The 16330-nt window shown below is 43.4% G+C and overlaps 1 protein-coding gene across 1 annotated transcript in view; it reads left to right on the top strand.

The window, feature by feature from the left end:
* The first annotated feature begins 11762 nt into the window (after nt 1-11762).
* Nucleotides 11763-16330, top strand: part of LOC132386490 (gastrula zinc finger protein XlCGF7.1-like) — a 27207-nt gene continuing 22639 nt past the window's right edge. Inside the window, exons 1-2 of the mRNA XM_059958782.1 lie at nt 11763-11919; nt 14309-14459. The gene's annotated coding sequence lies outside the window, so the exon portion shown is untranslated. The remainder of the gene's footprint in view (nt 11920-14308; nt 14460-16330) is intronic.

Raw genomic sequence — 16330 nt, 5'->3', positions numbered from 1 at the left:
AACCTTTGTTTCTTAGCATAGCCTGCAATCTCTGCAAAGTTTGCTCTTCTAAATCTCTCAGAGTGTTGGGTGCAACCAAGTCCCAATAATGGCTACAATATCACAATTCCCTGTCCTGAGCTGATCGGGCGTTCCTACAATGCTTCTTGCATTGTGATATACACAGCTCATCACAGTCATCGCACCATGCTCAACCTTTTGTCTGCTGACTCTATCTGAGTTTTGAACAACGTTTGTCTGGGTGTCAAGAAAGCAACCTCTCCCTCAATGTCACAAAAACAAGGGAACTGGTTGTGGACTACAAAGGGAATGGAGACAGGCTAACCCCTATTGATATCAATGGATCTGGGGTTGAGAACATATGGACATTTGACTTTCCTCTGCCAGGTAATCCCCCCAACAGTTTACAAAGTGGTCTACCTGTTGTTGTATGAGATGACCCCAAGAGTACTCTGTGACGGCTATTTAACCTCATTCCCCTTTCTAACTCTCACCCAGTTTACTGTGTCCTGCACCTTGGGTGTAACTCACCTCTCTTGATGTTATAACTGTCACCCCCTCCAACTCCTAGATGATCCAGAATTCATCCATTTCCAGCTTCAGCTCCTTAAAGTGCAGGGTTACAGGCTGCAGCTGGATGCACGTCTTGTAGGTGATGGTATCAGGGACACTGGAGGTCTCCCCTCCTTCCCACCAATGTCCCGTCTAATTTGTAATGACCGGTGTGCTGAAACACCTTGTGCTGTGCAATTTTTACCCACTGACAACAAGACGTGCACACTGAATTTTAAATAGGGAGGTACTTCTTTTAACAGCTAGCAACTCACTGTCGATAAGAACTTTGATCTCCTCTGGGATTGATCGAGTTCATAGGCACTCTCACACAAACTATGTAACAGGCCTGTTGTGGGTTATGAAGGATTTTCTCACTAGAACTTTTGCAAACCGTCCATATGTGATTTGCTTGCTAAATGATACTATCAAAGGTCAGATTTCCAAATATCACTCCCCACTTGCAAATTCTCCAGCAAATTTTGCATCACCACAATACTGCAACACCAGTTTCCGTATTGTACATAAGTATTTCCCCTGAACCCTCCCCCAAGTGACATATGGTGGTGAACTCAGTGATGGCAATGCCAATGAATATGAAGGGAAGGGCAGTAGTCTGTCTCATTGGAGTCTGGCACATTTGTTATGTGAAAGCTGCTTTTTCCCCAGGACAAAGTTGTTTGATATCATTACGTACCCAGAGAGAATGGGACAAAACATGTTCTCACCGGTAGAAAAGGGCAGAACGAGAGGAGGTAGCTCTAGCAACACACACAAAATGCTGGAGGAGCTCAGCAGGCCAGGCAGCATCTATGGAAAAGAGTACTAATGCTGAGTTCCTCCGGCATTTTGTGTGTGTTGCTTGGATTTCCAGCATCTGCAGATTTTCTCTTGTTTGTGATCGGAGATAGAACCAAGGTGATTTTCTCAACTGCTGATGTAAAAGATTTTGTTCCCTTTCTCCGAGTTCCTAATCCTTGCATTTAGATAGCTGGAGCTCAGCTCTGTCTGAGAGATCCATCTGTTCCCATTCCCTCATCAACCGGAAGCTCCCCGGGGCCCGTGTACGGATCGAGGGGCTGAGAGAGAGGGAAGAGGGCAGGACTGTCCCAGGATTGCGGCTACGATATCCGGAGTTCCCAGCAAATGTCCCGCAGTCGGTGTTTAAAATAGCAGCCCGGAAAATCATTCCTACCTTTACCGATCCTCCGGAGCGCCTTTGTGTACGGCGCGCATGCGTGCTATTCTGTGACGTCATCGACCTTGATGCCTGCGCATATGATCGTTGCTTCAGAAGCAGCGAAATTTTAAACCCAGGGGTTCATGGGTAATCCAGGTGCCATTAAACATTCCTGCTAGCACCAGTTTCATGTCCACACCGCCGGGTTTCTTTCTATGTAGAAAACTCAGTAGCTGATTTAACGTAGCAAGCAGCTCCCAAAAAGAATGTACTCAATATCAACAGGCATTCCATTTATCTAATGCCTCTCGGACAACCCTCTTACAAAGACAGATATAAAACACAAGAGATTCTACAGTTGCCAGAAATAAAGACACACACACACACACACACACACACAATGCTGGAGGAACTGTGCAGTTCAGGTAGCAACTAAGCAGAGGAGTACACAGTCTAGGCATGCTAAAGGGGCTCGGCCTAAACGTTGTCTATTTATTCCTCTCTACATTTGCTGCCTGATCTATTGATTTCCTCCAGTATTTTGCAGAAATTAACCACCTTTTTTACCTCAATCAAGCAGTTTCCAAATGTGTCTGATCATTCATTTGTAGCCACATCCTGCAGGTTCGATTCCTCTTCTTCCTCCTCCTTGTAAACTCCAGGCCCCATCTCTTTCTGGAGCCCCAAATCCCTGACTGGCAACTTGGTTTCTGACTCTGCTCCATCGAAGATTCACTCGCTAGTCTGCTGTCAGGCTTCAGAGGTGTATTGTGTTGCGAGACCGCAGGTTCGTTTACTGTGAGTGTCGCTTTAAGTGCCTGTGAGGCGAAGCTGTGACGTCACACATGCGCTGCAGCAGAGACAAGAGTGCAGGGGAGAGAGGGAGGAGAGGGAGGGGAGAGAGAGAGTGAGGGAGAGAGGGAGAGGGAGAGGAAGAGAGAGTGAGAGTGAGAGAGAATTCAGCTTGTCACTGCTATGCCCAAAAGATTGGGTTGATCATCGGCACGCAATGCACGACGGATGTCTGGCTGTCACTTCGTATAATCCATATGTGTGGATTTGTTGGAGTATCCTGTGGTATCACTTTTGTCGGCCCTTACCTGGAATCGGGGTGTTCTGTGGTAATCACTTGAAGACGATATTCCTGTGACTGTCACCTGGTGATATTTCGAAGTGGATTTCGGAACTAATCCACGGATAAGATCTTCGGCGACTGCGATTTCGTTTACCCAGCGTGGAATGTGTGTGGAATTCTTCGTAATTACCTTCTCTCTACATTTTCGTGTGGATTTACAAATCTCTCCTCTCACTCACTTATTCCGTGGATTACTGAACTTTTCCACTTTATCATCTTAAGACTTTAAGCATTGTTTCCCAAGCTTGATAGTTTGGGAGCTATATATACGCTTAACACTGTTAATTTCTGTTTATTTCTTTATAAAATCTTTTATATTTGGAGTAGATGCCAATGAAGATAATGGTTTTAACATCGAAGCTAGACTCCGTTAGTGATCTATTGCAACAACCCTGCTGTCTGAGGCACAGCCCTTTAAAATTGGTGAAAATGACCCAAAACATTGAAAAGAGCGGGGAAGAAGGAGTTTAACCAACTTCGTCCGGAGGCCTGAACAACGTCACAACCACAGTGAGCTCATCGTCTTGTTCAGCCCGGAGAAAATCATGCAGAGAATTCATGCAGGTGTATAAGATGTGAGAGGCATTGGTCGTGTGGATAGTCAGAGGCTTTTTCCCAGGGCTGAAACGGCTAACACGAGGGCGAATAGGTTTAAGCTGCTTGGAAGTAGGTACAGAGGAGATGATAATGCCAAGCTTTTTAAAACAAAGAGTGGTGTGTGTGTGGAATGCACTGCCAGCGACGGTGGTAGAGGCGGATACAATAGGGTCTTTTAAGAGACTCTTAGATAGGTACATGGAGCTTAGGAAAATGGGTGGCTATGCAGTAGGGTAATTCTAGACAGTTCCTAGAGTAAGTTACATGGTCGGCACAACATTGTGGGGCAAAGCATTTGTAATTTGTTGTAGATTTCTATTATTCTATGAAATTCACGGGAAATCTCCTATCCCACAGAGTGGTGACTAGTTGCAACCTGTCATATCAGGGAGAGTGAGAGGGAAACGGCAGGGGTAGATTTTCATAAACTGATATGGAACAGAAGCATGGGTAAGGATCAGATGGGTTGAGTGGCCTCTCTAGTGTGCATTTTGAGTGTGATAGAGACAGTAAGTACCTGACGCACGGGATTTGATAAAACTGATTTAACTTTCACAGATGCATTGTATTAAACACCAGTCTAGTTTAAGGCTAACATCAGCAGAACAGACTCCTCAAATGCTCAGTGACCAGGGTTCAGTCCTGTGTGCGATGAGCAGCCGCAAGAACTGCGGAATCTGACAGTAACAGTCCCTCATGGACCTGCAGCTGCCTTCAGTCACCGAGATGGTGAAACATTTAACACGGAGCTGATTTGAACTTCCTCCCTGATGTGAAGTTGCTGGTGTTGCAGCAGCTGGGATGAGTGAGTAAAACTCTTTGCTCACTCCGGACAGACATGTGACCTCTATTTATTGTGAACTCACCGGAGCATCACAAGGTGGGTTAACTGAATGAGTCTCTTCTCACACACGAAGCAGGTGAACGGCCGCTTCCCAGTGCGAAGCTGTTGGTGTATCTGCGATGGCCGGATGAACCCCTTCCGAAATGAGAGTCAGTGAATGAAGTCACGGTGCTATAACGTCATGGCGGTGTATCCAAACAGATCGCGGACATGGTCACGTATTCGGGCTCTCCTTGGAGCGAGTGGGGTGCTGTCTTCTCCAGCATCTCCGCCCCCACATTCAAGGATCGGCGGCTTTCAAGCGATGGTGAACTGACAGATAGAGCGGAACTAACGAGCTGTTGTGGTTGAGATTCCTAAACACAAATCTCTTGAATTTTCTACACTGTTATAAGTTTACAAAGCTTGTAAGTGGATGAAGGACAACATTTCATTTTTCAAAATATTCCTGAGGCGAGCGGGGTAATTCAGTGAAGGTTTATAGCCTTTGTTATATAACTCAGTCACGACTTTTTAATACTTAAAACGTTTATTTAATACCTGGGGCAAATAATATTCGACCAGCCTTATCTTATAATCTTCAAAGTTAATCATACCTAACCGACGAGATGGCGAATTATAGTAACCTTTCTTTTCAAGAAACGCAATGACCACAGGTCGAGGTTCCTGTTGAGAAGAGGATTTAAACACTGGGGCTCGGTGTGCCCGGTCTATTCTAGGCGGAGTCTGGACCCACAATTCGCATATTGTTCCTTCTTGATCTATTCTCAAGGCGACAATCTTTTGTCTTAGAGATTCAACGATTTTCGATTATTTATCTCCGAACTTCCCCAACTCATCCGTCTTAGTATCGAGTCTCGTTACAGCATCCTCATGTTCCTGAATTTGAGTAGTCTGTTCCTGCAACGTGTTTTGAATAGTCTGCAGCAGAATCTCCATCCGTTTAAGCTCTGTGGTAGCCTTTAAACACCCATCCGAATGTGCTTCAGACGTTTCGCTCTGAGCTTTCCGAATTAGCTCCGCAATAGCTTCCCCAGTCACAGAAGGATCCGCTTCTTTTTACCAGAAGTTTTAGCACGAGACATCAACGCGGATTGGATTCAGTAACTTAAAAAGAATTTCGTAGCTGTTCGAGAAACACGTCTGCTCCATGCAATGCCAGTAGGAGGGGAAGGACAGCATTTCAACTCAGATCATCTACTCTCCATGGTGCCTTCTGATAAAAACACTGTCACAGCTCCAAACAATTTAGAGGAACAAGATTTCGTCTTTTAACTGGACACAGTTCCGGCATCAAGAACAATATCAAACTCTCTGCTTCCCTCTCTGTATCAAAATGGATCATTCCTCCCCTTCATCAGTCTGTGACTTGGCTCAGTCTGTCTGTCTCCTTCGCATTCTGAGCATGCGCCACACACCCACTGAGATCACATTTTATTTACACGGCTGTGACTAGAGACTTTCTGATTATTATGTCCCTCCCGGCATTTGACGGTGGTAAACTCAGAGTCAGCAATGGTATTGAACATCGGGAGTAGGCGATTAGGCTTTTTCGTTGGAGATCGCTAAAATGACGGTAGTGTGTGGCTGGATGAGTGGGTCGGTTTCAGGCTGGAAGGAGGTAGCTTTTGGAGTACCCCAGAGATCAGTCCCTGACCACAGTTGTTCCCAGTTTAATGTCCTGGCGGAGGCAGCGAGATGTGAGATGTCCCAGTCTGCTGGTGACGCAGAAAGAGTGGAGTTGGGGGAGGGGAGGCTATTCACATGCAATTTCGTAGCTTTGCAATCAGTACATAATGCACTTTGGGGCTGCAGATTTTAATATTGATCATGACACAATATATTTTATACATTGTTAATGACATAAAAGATATTTACAGATTGTTACTGACAGAGAATCGTATCATTTGTGTTCCGTGTGTTATCTGAATGTACTTGCCTGTGATGCTGCCACAAGTCAGTGTTTCTCTGTACCTGTACCTTCCCGTACTTGTGCACTTGGCAATAAATTCAACAGGACCTGAGAAATCTCAGTGAGATTTGATTAGTGATGATCATCTTGGCAGCTCGGTAGGTCGAATGTATGAGACAATACACTGTTAAATGCAAAACCCTGAACAGTGTTGATTATCAGAGGGATCTTAGACTCCAAGTTCATCGCTCCCTGAAAGAGACTGCACAGATTGATCGGGTGGTTAAGCAGGCAAATGGCATGGTTGTCTTTATTAGATGAAGCATTGAGTTCAAAAGTCGGGAAGTTGTGTTGCAGCTGTTACGAGCCTGCGGTCGTACTGTGACTGTTTCTTTAAGAGCGCCGGCGTGAGGAGGCGGGACTATGACGTCAGTCACAGGCTGACAGCGCTGACTGAGGACTGAACCATAAGAGAGAGAGCGATCTGCAGACAGGCAGTCGGCCAGTCTAAAGAGAGAGAGAGAGACTGGAAAAGCTGATCGCTTCAGTTGGTCGCAGCTGAGGGTTGAAAGTCTCCTCGGCCCACAAGAGTGGGTTGATCATCGGTACACGGAACCATAACGAATGTGTGTGGCTGTCGCTTCGTACAATCCATAACAGTGGATTTGGGAATATCTTGTGTTAACCCTTGCCTGGGTATGTTGTGTGGTAACCCCGGGAACACGGTATTCCTGTGACAGGTCACTTTCGCTGATAACTCGTATGTGGACGGATTCAACGGATAAGAACTTCGTCGACGGTTATTTTGATGTAATGGCCTTTTCTCTACGTTTCACCCTGGATTACAAATATCTCTCTCCTATCATTTATTCCGTGGATTACTGAACTTTCCTACTTTACCATCTCAAGACTCTGGGCTTTGTTCCCTCAGGCCCGATAGGCTGTGAATTATATTGGCACATGTATACACATAACACTGCTAACTTTTCTTTATTTCTTTAAATTACTATGTTAGAAGTAGATACTAATAAAGAGAATGGGTTTAACATCAAAATCAGACTCCAGTGTGAACTCTATTGCTGCTGTTTCGTTTCTAAAACGTTACAGTTCGCAACACAGTTTTATAAAACTAGTTTGACCACATCTGGAGTGTTTCATACAGTTCTGGTCGCCCCCATTCACGGAAGGATGTCGGGGCTTTGGAGAGGGCGCAGAAGAGGTTTACCAGGACACTTTTGTAAATGGTTCTATTACCGGTATCTATAACTTGTTGATTGATTCTAGACAAGACTTCTTTGATAAAATAAAAAGAGCTTGGGTGGATGACCTAAATTGTCAGATTTCTGATGATAGATGGAATAGAATTCTTAAACAGGTTAATAAATCATCTGTCTGTGCTCGTCATTCTCTTCTACAATTTAAAGTGGTTCATAGAGCTTACGATTCTGAACAGAAGCTCTCCAGTTTTTACCCGACTGTTTCTCCACTTTGTATAAATGCAACTCTGCTGATGCCTCTTTAATTCATATGTTTTGGTTTTGCCCTACAATTGAAAAGTTTTGGCGGGAAGTATTCCATACCTTTTCACAACTTTTTTTGGGTCCAATTTGACCGAAATCCCCTTACTGCCTTGTTTGGTATACCTATCTTTTTAACTAAAAATCTTTCGATCAAATTGACTCTCTTATTTCTTCCTTTATTTGGAACAATAAGAGACCAAGAATTAATAAGTATAATTTACAAAGATCTAAAAAAGATGGTGGACTTGCACTTCCTAATTTAAGACTGTATTATTGGGCTGTGAATATTAGACAATTATGTTTTTGGTTATACTGGCTTGATAAGAAACAAAAATAATTATGGGTTGATTTGGAATTAAAAGCTGTTGAACAATTTCATTTAACTTCAATATTAGCAGCTCCATTACCTTTACAGCTCTCCAAAATTCCAAATTTAAATCTTTACCCGGTTATTAAACTATTCCTACGGATTTGGGTTCAGTTTCGTAATTTTTTAAATTTGAAACAATTTAGTTGTCTAGTTTTTTATATCGAAACTTTTCATTTAAACCTTCAACAACTGACCCCATTTTTCTCCTATGGAACAATAAAGGGATCCATTCTTTTAGAGATTTATTTTGTGATGGTCGATTGATGACCTTTGAAGGGCTAATTGACAAAATTTCTCTCGCTCATACACATTTTTTGGAATATGTTCAGTTTCGACATTTTTTACAACAATGCTTACCTAAGTTTCCATATTTACAAGAATCTGATTTGTTAGATACCATTTTGAAATTGAATCCCTTAGAGAAAGTTTCCATTGGCAGAATGTATAACTTATTTTTGTTACAAATGAGAACATATCACTAAAGATTAAACAAGATTGGGAGAGAGAACTTCATATGATCTTTGTTAATGATTGGCTTCGAGTTTTGAAAAACGGAAATTGTTCTTCTATATGTGCCAACCATTGTTTAATTCAATTTAAAATTGTTCACCGTTATTATTTAACAAAGGAGAGACTATCTAAAATATTTCCTAGTATAGACAAATGCTGTGATATATATAAAACTGAAGTAGCTACTTTGTCACATATGTTCTGGCATGTTCACCATTAAAATTGTTTTGGAAGTCTTTATTTCCAACAAGATCTAAAGCTCTGAAAATGAATTTACAACCTAATAGGTTGACTGTTCTATTTGGTATAGTTCCACATCATATTCAGGGTATTTCATCTTCAGATCAACATGTAATTGCATTTGTTACACTATTGATAAGAAGAGCTATTTGATTAAAATACAAAGATACTTCTTCCCTTGCATTAATTGAATGTTTTTCTCAAGGAATCTTATGTCTTAGTTTGAAAAAAATTAGGAGAACTTTTGATGCTCGATTCGATTTTGAGAGAAGATAGAGTTCTTTGCCAAATATTATCATTTAATTTCAATTATGCTATATGGTTTCCTTCCAATTTTATTTTTTATAAATATGAAATGGTGGTTGATGATTCTATTTTTATATTTAGATGATGGTTAAACGTATTGCTCCGGGGGGTTGATTCCTAATGGGTTTTTCCCTTTTTTGTTGTTAGTGGGTTCCCCCCTAGTTAGATGGGGTTCTTTATTTCCTTCCTTTTCCTATATATATTTTCCATTTTTATATTTTACGATTAGTTTTTTCCTTCAACTTTATTAATTATATACATATTAATCTATTGAAGTCTTGTTTCATTCTGTAGCTGTAGAAGATTATGTACTAGTAAAAAAGATTCTAAAAATGAAAAATGAAAATGACAAAACAACAATGTAACAAAGCATTATAGCTGCAGAGATAGTGCAGTGCAGATAGACGTATGGTGCAGGGTCACGTCGAGTTACATTCTGAGGCCGAGTCCATTTTATCATTCATTTGGCTTCGAACTACAGACAGGAAGCCGTCCTTGAGCCGGGTGGTTCGCGCTTTAAGGCTTTTGTATCTCTTCCCCGATGGAGGAGCGGGTTTGCAGCGAGAATGTCCAGGTTGTGAGGGTCTTTGAGTACATGGCCTGCTTTTGCGAGGGAGGGGATGTGTAGGAAGAGTCCATGGAGTGGAGGCTTGTTTCTCTGATGGTCTCTGCTCTCCAAAGTACTCTGCAGTTCCTTGCAGTCATGGGCTGAGCAGTAGCCAGACGAAGGCGTGAAGTATCGACAAGAAGCTCAGAGACCTCGGCCTTCACCCTGCCTTGTGTAGCTGGATCCTGGACTTCCTGTCAGATCGCCGGCAGGTGTTAAGTGTGGGCTCGCTCACCTCTCTCTCTCTCTCTCTCTCTGACCCTCAGCACACATACCCCACAGGGTTGTCTTCTTGCCCCCTCCTTTTCTCTGTGCACCCATGAGTTGTGTCGCCACCCACAGCTCCAATCTGCTAACTAAATTTGCTGACGACACTACACTGACTGGCCTAATCTCACATAATAACGAGGCAGCCTACAGAGAAGAAGTCATCACCCCGACACAGTGGTGTCAAGAAAACAATCTCTCCCTCATTGTGACAAAAACAAAGGAGCTGGTTGTAGATTACAGGAGGAATGGAGACAGGGAGCAAATTCAACATTTCCCAGTCTGTTATTGACACAAAATGCACATCTTATTATTGATCATGGCACAATGTATTTTATATATCGTTAATAACTTAAAACATATTTACAGATTGTTACTGACAGAGAATCGTATAATTTGTGTTCCGTGTGTTATCTGAATGTACTTGTCTGTGATGCTGCCGTAAGTCAATGTTTCTCTGTACCTGTACCTTCCCGTACTTGTGCACTTGGCAATAAATTAAACAGGATCTGAGAAATCTCAGTGAGATTTGATTAGTGATGATCATCTTGGCAGCTCGGTAGGTCGAATGTATGAGACAGTACACTGTTAAATGCAAAACCCTGAACAGTGTCGATGATCAGAGGTATCTCAGACTCCAAGGAGGCGGGGCGATGACGTCAGTCAGGCTGACAGCGCTGACTGTGGACTGAACCATGAGAGAGAGAGAGAGAGAGAGAGAGAGAGAGAGAGAGAGAGAGAGAGAGAGAGAGAGAGAGAGAGAGAGAGAGAGAGAGAGAGAGAGAGAGAGAGAGAGAGAGAGAGAGATAGATAGATACGGATACGGTTTGGAATATGTTGTGTTAACCTTTGCCGGGGTATGTTGTGTGGTAACCCCTGGAACACGGTATTCCTGTGACAGGTCACTTTCGCTGATAACTCGTATGTGGACGGATTCAGCGGATAAGAACTTCGTCGACGGTTATTTTGAAGTAACGGCCTTTTCTCTACGTTTCACCCTGGATTACAAATATCTCTCCCCCATCATTTATTCCGTAGATTACTGAACTTTCCTACTTTACCATCTCAAGACTCTGAGCTTTGTTCCCTCAGGCTCGAAAGTTTTGGGATTTATATTGACACATATATACACCGAACACTGTCAACTTTCCTTTATTTCATTAAGTTACTATACACTAATAAAGAGAATGTTTTTAACACCAAAACCAGACTCCTGTGTGAACTCTATTGCTGCTGGTTCGTTTCTAAATCGTTTCAGTTCGTAACACAGTTTTATAAAACTAGTTAGACCACATCTGGAGTGTTTCATACAGTTCTGGTCGCCCCCATTCTCGGAAGGATGTCGGGGCTTTGGAGAGGGCACAGAAGAGGTTTACCAGGACCCTGCCTGGATTAGAGGGCATGAGCTATAACGAGAGGCTGGCCAAACTTGTGTTGTTTTCTCCAGAGCGGCGCAGGCTGGGGTGAGACTGGATGGACGTTTATAAGATTACGAGAGGAATAGATAGAGTGGACAGACGATATATTTTTCCTGGGGGTTGAAATGTCTAATACATTTAAGGTGAGAGGAGATGTCAGCGGCAAATTTGCTTCTTTCCACAGACTAATGAGTAGCTGGAGTCTCTGCCTGGGGGGGGGGGGGGGTGATCCACCAATCCCGGCACGTGATCCCATTTGCCCCTCCCATTTAACCGCAGATGTTCCCGGGCCCCGCCTCCCGATGATGTAACAATCTCTCCGCGCATGTTCACAGTCTCCGGGTGGACGGTGTTATCCTCTCCGCTCAGAGCTGAAGTTGGTCGGCTGTGTGATCGGGAAAGATTTTCGTCTCTTCCGTCGGGATCACTGTCTGGGGGCCGAAGATATCACTTTCCCATCGGTAAGTACTGAGCCGGATCCCGAGCGGGGAGATCCGATGTTGGCCGTGAGCACCGAACTGAGGGCCAGTTAATCATTTATTTTCCAGTTATCTGGGCTCGTCAGAAATGTGTCGACTCCACTTAATCTGCATTAAACGATCCAAACCAGGAGCCCAGGCTGTCTGTTTCTGCAGAATTTAAATAGAAGTCCCGCCGACAGGTCACGTGAGGCTGTGTGTTGCAGATTCGCCCCGCCCTCCGCGTTGTGACACAAGATCACGTGGTGTGATTTTGGCCACTGAGTCCCATTAATTTCCCGAACTCGTCTCGCTTCCAGAGGCTCCTCGCTTTTGTCCTTGAGAGAAATGATTAAATTAAAGACGGTACTTAAGGAGTCCATTTAGAATGTGCTGACACAGAAAGAGCGTGCAAAGCAACTTGCAGGGCAACGTATAAACCAATTTGCAAAATCAGGATGAAACAATAGCTTGCTGATTAAAGAAGCGATACGGGTAACGGGAAGACATGCTTGACGGTTGAACAATAACGGTGTTAATGCGCTGAGGCTGATAAGTGGGCCAAAGGGTAATCACATTTGTAATTTTGTAATGAGATTAAGGAAGAATGTCTGCACCTCACATGGGTGCAACTCACAAAGTCGTAAACTAGTAGGGTATAAAAAACTGTGCAAAGTGTAATTCGGCACTCAATCTAGCAGGAGCTGGTTGGGTCCGACTCTGCAGACTCGAAAAATAAAGTTTACCGTTCTGCAAATTGCTGAGACTCAGTGTGTTTCTGACAACGTGGGGGCTCGTCCGGGATCCACACTCCGGCCGCGGTGGACACGAGGAAGGACATCGGAGACGGTGCACCCCGCCGAGTTTGGTGGTCCCTGACTCCTTGCTCGTCGCTCCTGCGCGGCTTGAGCGAGTGATATCCGGACAGCGCAGAGCGGTAAACGGGGAGAAGGGGACAGTACCTGGTACTGGAAGTCCCCAGGACGCACCGGGTAAGTGCCTACTATTATAGTAGAAGGGTGCGGGAATAAGTAAGGACGGAGAAGACCGGGATAGCTACCCGGGGGTCCTCCTGATAAAGTTTACCGTTCTGCAAATTGCTGAGACTCAGTGTGTTTCTGATCGTTGTCAGAAGGACTGATCTGGATCCAAAAGACTGTGCAGTTCCTCTCAGTCACGGGCGGAGCAGTTACCATGCAAAGCGTGAAGTGTCCGGATGGGAAATTCTATAGTGTGTTGATAAAAATTTGGTGAGGATCAAAGTATATATGACAAAGTGCTTGTTGTTTCTTCTATCTTTGTCATTTTTGTATAATTAATTCAGTAGCTGCGGTGTGTTCTGACGTCTCCGGACCGGCTTTTCCATGTTTACAACAGTAGAAATAGACCCGTGAGTCTGGTGTTCAAACTGTGTGAGGGGACCCCTCACTGTCACCAGTCTGTCACTCGGTGGAAATCAGGCAGAATCTCAAGTTGCACTAAAAACGAAATGTTTGAAGTCATTCTGACAAAACGTCATTAACCTGAATTGTAAAGTTTGTTCCCCTCCCCGCAGCTGTTCCTTACCTGCTGAGTGTTTCTGGTAATTCCACTTTCTTTTTATTACATTTAACCTGGAAATGGAAATGACTCGATCTGTGATAGTAGAACAGTAAAGAAAGCACAACTTTTCCCTGTCAATTATCCTGGAACCAGTTTGTCTGTTATTGCTGGAAATGTGTTCAGTACAGTTGTTGCTAACGAGGTTCACATGAATAATCTCAGGAGTGATAGAGATGGTTCTGGACCTGGAGTTCAGAGGGACGGTGGGGGTGGTGGAGGGATGTATGGTTAAGTAAACCTACCAAATGCTGAAAAGCCTGGATACTGTGGACATGGAGACGATGTTTCCATTAGACAGAGAGTCTGTGATCTGACAGCACAGTCTCAGAATAATGATGCTTCCAGTTAAAATTCAGTTGAGAATTTTTTTTTGCCATTAGGTGTCCGAAGTGTGGAATTTGTTGCCAGAGAGGTTGGTTGAGGCTGCGATTTGGGTATATTTATGACAGAGATTAATATATTCATGATTGCTAAGTAGCTTCAGGGTTACAGGAGGAAGGCAGGAATATAGTGTGGGAATAAAAATCAGCCGTGTTTGAGTGGTGGATCAGATCAGATGGATCAAATCACCTAATTCTTTTCCTTATGTCTTACCATAACTGAATGATGGCTCCTTCTTATCCCATATTCTTTTGTGTCATGTGAGGGAGAATAAAAGATTGTTCACTGAGATCATTATATCTGCCTTCAACGTTTAAATTTCAGTGAGTTTTGTTCCTAGTAACATTAAGCAGAAATGTTTGGTCCTCCTTTGTATTGTTAATGTGCTTCATTATCTTTGATGTTAAAGTTAGACCTGCAGTGAGAGATTTATTGGAAGAAAACCCAGGACTGAAGACGAGGGAACAGCAACAAGTGAACCAGCCCGAGGACTGAGAGAATCAACTGGAGAGAACCCATCTGACTCGGAGATTCCACTGATTCAGTCAGGAGAAAGTTTGGTGAGTCTCATTTACTCAAACACTGGTCCTTTAGACATCACATACCTGTACAAGGGAAGGTAGGAAACAGCTGGAGTGAGACTGAATGTGCTCTGAAGAACCAGTTATGCCTCTGTCAGACCCAGTTGCAATCACTCCAGGTCTGGTACTGTTCTTCCAGCAGGCCAGCCCTTTGAAACCAATCCCATTCTGTGGAAGTCAAATCCGGAGAGAGTCTCTCAGAGACTGTATTAGTACAAACTCTTTATTCCAAGTATCTGGGGCTTACTCAGTTAGTCACTCAAACAGGAACAGTCAATGACTGTTCCCACCCAATCCACAAACTGACTAGCAATTCCCCTTCACCACAGATATATCCATCCAGATACTCCCCACACAAGACAGGCTGGAACCAAATTTATTTACTACATGACAGGCTGGAGCCCTAAAGACAAATGACAAAATAGTCATAATGGCTTACACACACAGAACAGACTGAAACTGTCCTATCTCTGCGCATGAACACACAAGGTGATGAGAGTCCTGAAACCCTAGCTAGCTACCCTCAAGAAGAAATATGGCTCAGCATGGCTTAGTACATCTGTTGATCATCAGCAGTTTCTTTCAGAAAAACAGGCTGCTATTTTTTAACGGTGTTAAACTGTACTTCATTATTCCCTCCTTTTTGATCATTACATGAGCAACAAAACAGTAATTTTTTACAGAGAAAGCAACCAAGTACAGCTTTGACTTCTCAGTGGGAAAAACAGCATACATCAGTAATTATAACAATGATACGTACAACTATTAGGACATAATGCAATATCATGCCCCACATATTACAAACAGGCCTTCGAAGATCACTTTTTCGACCCTTCCGTGAACCCGTGTGAATCCTGCCCTACTCTCTTGATGCTGTCAGTCTCCTAGGCAGTGTGCTCGGAGAGGGATGTAGTGTTATTAGACATATCAGGGATAAAGGTGCAGCATTCTGTGTCAATAATAGCACAAGCTCCCCCTTCTCAGCTGGGATAAAATCTAAAGCCGTACGATTCTATACGACTGTTTGCCAGATTGCAATCATTTCAATGGGTGTTTCTGTTACTTGGGCCTGTGTTTCTGTCAGGGCCCCTGCAGTATTGTGGCCAGCTCCTCAAGTGCTGTAGCCAAATTAATTATCTCTGGTGAATTCCCGGCTACGCCATAGGAGAGAAAAACTATCATCAAAGATCGCTCAGTCTCAATTATTCCTCTCCGCTGCTGGGCACCTGCAGTTATGGCCAGGAAGCTTGTTTCCCAGTGTAGGAAGTTCTGTTTGGTGGGGGCCTGAGATACACCTGTCAAAACACTGTGTCTGTCAGGGCCCCTAGTTCTACCCATTTGGCATAAGTGTGACAGAGACAGGAAAATCTTAACTGGATGCTGGGGTGAGCCCTCTCAAAGACATAAACACAAACACCACTGTTACGCACCCATAACGGTTTAAATGAACCAGCAGCTATAGACAACACCTGGATTCGAGTTTTGATGTTAAAAGCGCTGTCTTTATTAGTATCTACTTGTATAACAACTTAAGCAAAATAATCTAAAGTTAAAGGTGTTATGAGTACACATATGTGTAAATATAACTCCCAAACCACTGAGCTCAGGGAATACCAAGCTTAAAGTCTTGAGATGGTGAAGCATAAAAGTTCAGTTAAGCCATGGAGTAAATGACGAGAGAGATATTTTTAATCCAAGGTGAATGTCGAGAGAAGGCAACTACATTGAATTCCACAAATTCCACGGTGGTAAAACAGGATAACAGTCGCGGTAGGTCTTATCCATTGTTGTTCTAAATCCACATACGAAATATCACCAAAATTAGCTAATCACAGGGATAAGTCTTCAAA

The sequence above is a fragment of the Hypanus sabinus genome, unplaced genomic scaffold (assembly GCF_030144855.1).
Source record: "Hypanus sabinus isolate sHypSab1 unplaced genomic scaffold, sHypSab1.hap1 scaffold_118, whole genome shotgun sequence".
NCBI lineage: Eukaryota > Metazoa > Chordata > Chondrichthyes > Myliobatiformes > Dasyatidae > Hypanus > Hypanus sabinus.
The sequence above is the reverse complement of the archived record's forward strand: the minus strand, read 5'-3'. Positions and strand labels throughout refer to the sequence as shown.